Below are 6,000 nucleotides of genomic sequence, written 5' to 3' on the forward strand. Positions count from 1 at the left end.
TTTTAAGACTTCAACATACGCATTTTTGGGGAAAGGGGTTTTGCAGTTCAACCTATAGTAGATAGTATCTATCTCAGTAGGCTACTGTGAAGATTAAATAAAATGATGTCTAAAAAATGTTTTCATGGGACTTCCATGGAGTAGTGCCATGGTTCAGAAATGTTCACTCTTATTATTATTATTGTTGAGACTTTGCATTTTGTTGACCGGAAATGGCAGAAAATACCAAATTTTAGTCATTTTAAGAAAAGTAAGCTGGTTGGCATCTGTTTCCTCAGTCTTAACTGTCCATTCTTTCTGCTACTCCAGGTCAGTGAGAATAGTCAGAGATGGTTGGAGACAGTCCTGTCTAGGGCATCGCAGTGGGAAGCTCCAGACATTCAAAAGGCTGCACTTCCATTGATTATTTATTTGAAGGAGATATACATGACATGACCATTTGAGATGAAATCCACTTCAGACTTGGTGAATTGATTTCTATTTGGCTCCCGTTGTACGTGACTTTGAGCAAATTAACCAACCACTAAAAGTCCTTCTAGGAAATCTTAATGCTGGAAAGAAACTTAAACAATAAATTTTATTTTAACAAGTTTATTCAGGTTCACAGTCACAGCCACTCCAGACACATGAGAATCAATTTCATTTCAAGGGAAGTCTAGAGAAGGAGATTTTGTAACCTCTCTCATTGTCAGAAAATGTTAATTTTAATCTAAATCACTCAAGCTTTGGTTTAAACGCAAGTTTTGTTTGTTTGTTCCCAGTTTACAAACAGAATAACTGGTCATTGTAAATTGTATTAGTCCTCTAGGTACATGAGTTGTGTCTTCTGTTTTGGGGGTCTCCTCTCTTTATACTACTGGCCATCTATTCACTCAGTTGTGTATATATATATATACACACACCCCCCCATATATATGTTCTTTCTTTTCTTTTCTTTCTTTCTTTCTTTCTTTCTTTCTTTCGTTCGTTCTTTCTTTCGTTCTTTCTTTCTTTCTTTCTTTCTTTCTTTCTTTCTTTCTTTCTTTCTTCTCTTTCTCTCTTTCCCTCTCTTTTCTTTCCCTCCCTCCCTCCCTTCCTTCCTTCCTTCCTTCCTTCCTTCCTTCCTTCCTTCCTTCCTTCCTTCCTTCCTTCCTTCCTTCCTTCCTTCCTCTCTCTCTCATTCTTTTATTAGAGATGAGATCTTTCTCTGTTGCCCAGGCTGGAGTGCAGTGGCACAATCATGGCTCACAGCAACCTCGAGCTCCTGGGCTCAAGCAATCCTCCTGTCTCTGCCTCCTGAGTAGTGGGATTACAGGCACGCACCACCATGCCTGACTTTTGCTTTTAGTATTATTTTCCTCTCCTGACCATAGGCAATTTTTATTTGAACATTCTACCAACATGTTAATCTAAAAACTGAGCTTGGATGACTCATATGCAGTTTTTCTCCCTTCTCAGATTCGTAAGACTAGAGTAATGGCTTTTTCTCTTTTCCTTTGTGCTTATATTGATATCCAGTTACTAAAGATTCTTCTATTTTCCCCTTTTTCCATTTCCTTACCAACTCTGTAGTTAGTGCTGAAGTCCAGAGGTTGCTTGCACTCAGGAGATAGCTCCTGGCTGTCTCCAAGCTTCCCATTTCCCTACCACATTTCCCAAAGCAGGAGAAAAAGTATACCTTCTTCTGTAATCCTGGCTCCTATTATTATGAACCTGCTATATTTCTGAATTGCCACACACAAGTAAGACTTAAAAAGGCAAGATTACTCGCCGGGCGCGGTGGCTCAAGCCTGTAATCCCAGCACTTTGGGAGGCCGAGACGGGCGGATCACGAGGTCAGGAGATCGAGACCATCCTGGCTAACACGGTGAAACCCCGTCTCTACTAAGAAATACAAAAAACTAGCCGGGCGAGGTGGCGGGCACCTGTAGTCCCAGCTACTCGGGAGGCTGAGGCCGGAGAATGGCTTGAACCCGGGAGGCGGAGCTTGCAGTGAGCTGAGATCCGGCCACTGCACTCCAGCCTGGGCTACAGAGCGAGACTCCGTCTCAAAAAAAAAAAAAAAAAAAAAAAAAAAAAAAGGCAAGATTACTCAACTTCTCTGCACCAACAAAACAAACTGGCTCAATCTTTGAGTTCAGTAATTAACCAAATATTTATTGATCATCTCTGTTGTTCTAGGCTTTGTTCTAAGTGCTGAGGAGCAGCTTGATGATGAAGAGCTACTGTCCTAGTTCCCATGTACTCATTTGTTCCACCATTAGAGCCTATGCAAATACCATTGCCTACACCAGAAATGACCTTCTTCCTTCCTCCTCCTCCTCCCTGAAAGATTATGTTACTCATCCCCTAAATTAATTTTCTTCCTGAAGTTTCTCATGAACTGGCTGTGTGGCTTAGATTATTCCAGCCACAGCTGGCCCCATTCTTTTTTTTTTTTTTTTTTGAGATGGACTCTCACTCTGTCTCCTAGGCTGGAGTGCAGTGGCACGATCTCGGCTCACTGAAACCTCTGCCTCCAGGATTCAAGCAATTCTCCTACCTCAGCATCCTGAGTAGCTGGGATTACAGGTGCGCATGCCACCACACCCAGCTAATTTTTGTATTTTTATTAGAGACAGGGTTTCACCATGTTGGCCAGGCTGGTCTCAAACTCGTGACCTCAGGTAATCCACCCACCTCGGCTCCCAAAGTGCTGGGATTACAGGTGTGAGCCACTGCACCCAGCCAAGCTGGCCCCTATTCTTAAAATGTCTGTGTAGCCATTCGTAGTAATATGTATGTGTTATGAATCCACATGGCTTCAGTTATGGTTAGCCCTCTGTATCCATGGGTTCTGCATCTGTGTATTCAACAAAATTCTGGTCAAAAATACTTGAAATCAAACCAATGAAAAATAATAATAAAGAAAATGTGGTACATATATGCCATGGCATACTACACAGCCATAAAAATGAACAAACTCATATCCTTTGCAACAACATGAATGCAGCTAGAATCCATTATCTGAAGTGAATTAACGCAAGAAAAGGAAACAAAATGCTGCATCTTCTCACTTGTATGTGGAAACTAAATATTGGGTATTTATGGATATAAAGATGGCAACAATAGACACTGGAGGCTGATAGAATGGGGAGGGAGGGAGGTTAAGGGCTGAAAACCTACCTTTTGGATACTATTCTCAGTACCGGGGTGATAGGATCATTCATATCCCAAACCTCAGCATCATGCAATATACCCACATTACAAAGCTGCACATGTGCCCCCCTGAATCTAACATAAAAGTTGAAAAAAGAAAGAAAAAAAATAATACAACAATAAAAAATAATACAAATGAAAAACAATACAGTATAACAACTACTTACCTGGCATTTACAATGTATTAGATATTACAAGTAATCTAGAGGTGATTTAGAGTATACAGGGGGATGTGAGTAGGCTATATGCAAATATGACACCATTTTAGATAATGGACTTGAGCATCTGAGGATTTTGGTATCTGCAGGGGTCCTGGAAACCATCCCCCACGGATAGTAAAGGACAACTGTATTTGTCTGGTCTCCTCGATTACGAGCTCAGCTGTTAGGAGGGAGGACAGTTGCCTAATATGTCGTAATAATAATGTACCCTTCACCTTTTTGAGACTGAATTGTCTGACTGTATCTGTCAGGTCTAGTTGGGAGGCAGAAATCACATTAGCTGTTTTAACAGAGACAACTTGATATAATACATTGTTAGCCTGGTATTGGAGATCCAGAAAGGCAAAATGGTGACACTGAGATATTTCGGAGGTTGTAACTGCTGCAAGTTGCTCTACCCCTAGGACTGGGGAACACAGGAAAGAGCTTGAAATGGTTAAAAGTTAATAACTTGGAAGAGGAGGTGCTGCTCAGCTGGTGTTGATATCTCTGAGGGAGCAAATGTCACTGCCAGGGTGAAAAATCCTTGCTGGGGTGACACTGACAGAAACAGTAAGCAAATGTGGATGAGCAAGTCCCTTCTCCTTCTTCTATTCTCACAGCCTTCCTAGTGTTCTTGTTGGCAAAGTATAACAGGGAGCATCTGACCAAGCAGAAATGTACCAAGTACTAGCTCTTGATACCTCTGAGAGCAGAACTGAGCAGGGCAGCTTTGGAGGCAAGAGAGAAGAGTTTGATAATCAAAAGGCTTTCTTGGGCAATGGGTCACAGAAATCTAAAATCTTCAGACACTTAAACTGAATCCCACACCTACCTCTGACCTTAATGCATTTTCTGTGCATTTTACTTTTCCAAAGAAATCCATTATGCTTGCGGTTTTTAGAGAATGAGTAATGTTTAAAATCAGCGCTCAGTAGGAAACTTCTAGAATTTGTTAATGGAGTTTTCATGTGTTCTCCTAAGCAGAGGTAGTTGGGGGTGACCCACAAAGCTTAACCTTACCTGCTACACTGCACTACACAAAAACCGTGTCCTGGGTGAGCCTGGGAGAGTCTGGTATCACCTCGCTTCAGTGAGCCTGGGATCAGGCATCTTAAGCTGAGCAACAAAGAGAAAGTATGTGCTTTTCTGCTGAGTCAAAGTAGCTGTTGGAGAATTTCACTGAGACTTCATTTGTTGGAAGTCCTTTTCATTTTTATGTTGTGTGTTAAGGGAAAGTGATGATTGTTTATTCTTTGTAATTTCTTCCATTTCTGGTTATGCTCTATTCAGAAGACTGCAGTTTTCAATTACATAGGTAGGAGGTCTTTAGAATACTTTTAAAAAGACTTTTCTTAGTACAAAAGGGATACATGCTCATTGTAGGTAATTTATTAAACAGTCAAGCAAAAAGAAAAGCATAAAAATCACCTGTAGTTCTGCTTCCCAGAAATAATCACTGTTAATATTACAAATGTTGTGTTACTCATTATTACGTATGTATATTATATATGTATGTGTGTTTTATATACATAATTTAAAATATATACTTAAGAGTAGCGTATATGTTACTAAAAGGGGACAATTCTTTGCTAACTGTCTTAGTCTGTTTTCTGTTGCTCACAATAGAATACCTGAAACCAGGTAATTTATAAAGAAAAGAAATTTATTTCTTACAGTTTTGAAGGCTGAGAAATCCAAGGTCAAAGGGCCACGTCTGGTGAGAGCCTTCTTGCTGGTAGGGACTCTCTTCAGAGGCTGGAAGCGCTGTGGGACATCATATGGTGAGATGAGGAGTGTGCTGGCTTAAATCTTTCCTCTTATAAAAAAAATCAGTCCCAATTCCATGATAACCCATTAATCCCATTAACAAATTAAGAGCCCTTATGACCCAGTCAACTCTTAAAGATCCCACCTCTAAATGCTGCCACATTGGGAATTAAATTTCAACATGAGTTTTGGAGAGGATGAATATTCAAATGATAGCATTACCTATTTTGTAATCTTTCATTTAACAATCAAGTTGCTCCTGCACTAAAATTTCTAAATTGTTGTCTGTAGTAAGCGTTCCCATTCAGTCCTCTCAGTTACATCCTGCTGGCTACAACATGGGAATAATCACACACACTCATCTTATGTATCCCTTAGTTACTTAAAAAGATTTGCTTCAATAATTGTCTACATATCTCAACCATGATCTGGTATCCTGGAGAATCAAGAAATATGTAGATGGCTGGGAATTTTCAAAAGCATTAAGGCATCACAACTTAAATTGGTCTTAAGTCCTCTCTTATTGGTTAAGATTTTACTCACTTCAGGCTGGGCGCGGTGGCTTAAGCCTGTAATCCCAGCACTTTGGGAGGCTGAGACGGGCGGATCACGAGGTCAGGAGATCGAGACCATCCTGGCTAACACGGTGAAACCCCGTCTCTACTAAAAAATACAAAAAACTAGCTGGGCGAGGTGGCAGGCGCCTGTAGTCCCAGCTACTCGGGAGGCTGAGGCAGGAGAATGGCGTAAACCCAGGAGGTGAAGCTTGCAGTGAGCCGAGATTCGGCCACTGCACTCCAGCCTGGGCGACAGAGCAAGACTCTATCTCAAAAAAAAAAAAAAAAAAAAAAAA

The sequence above is a fragment of the Theropithecus gelada genome, chromosome X (genome assembly GCF_003255815.1).
Source record: "Theropithecus gelada isolate Dixy chromosome X, Tgel_1.0, whole genome shotgun sequence".
NCBI classification, from domain to species: Eukaryota; Metazoa; Chordata; class Mammalia; order Primates; family Cercopithecidae; genus Theropithecus; species Theropithecus gelada.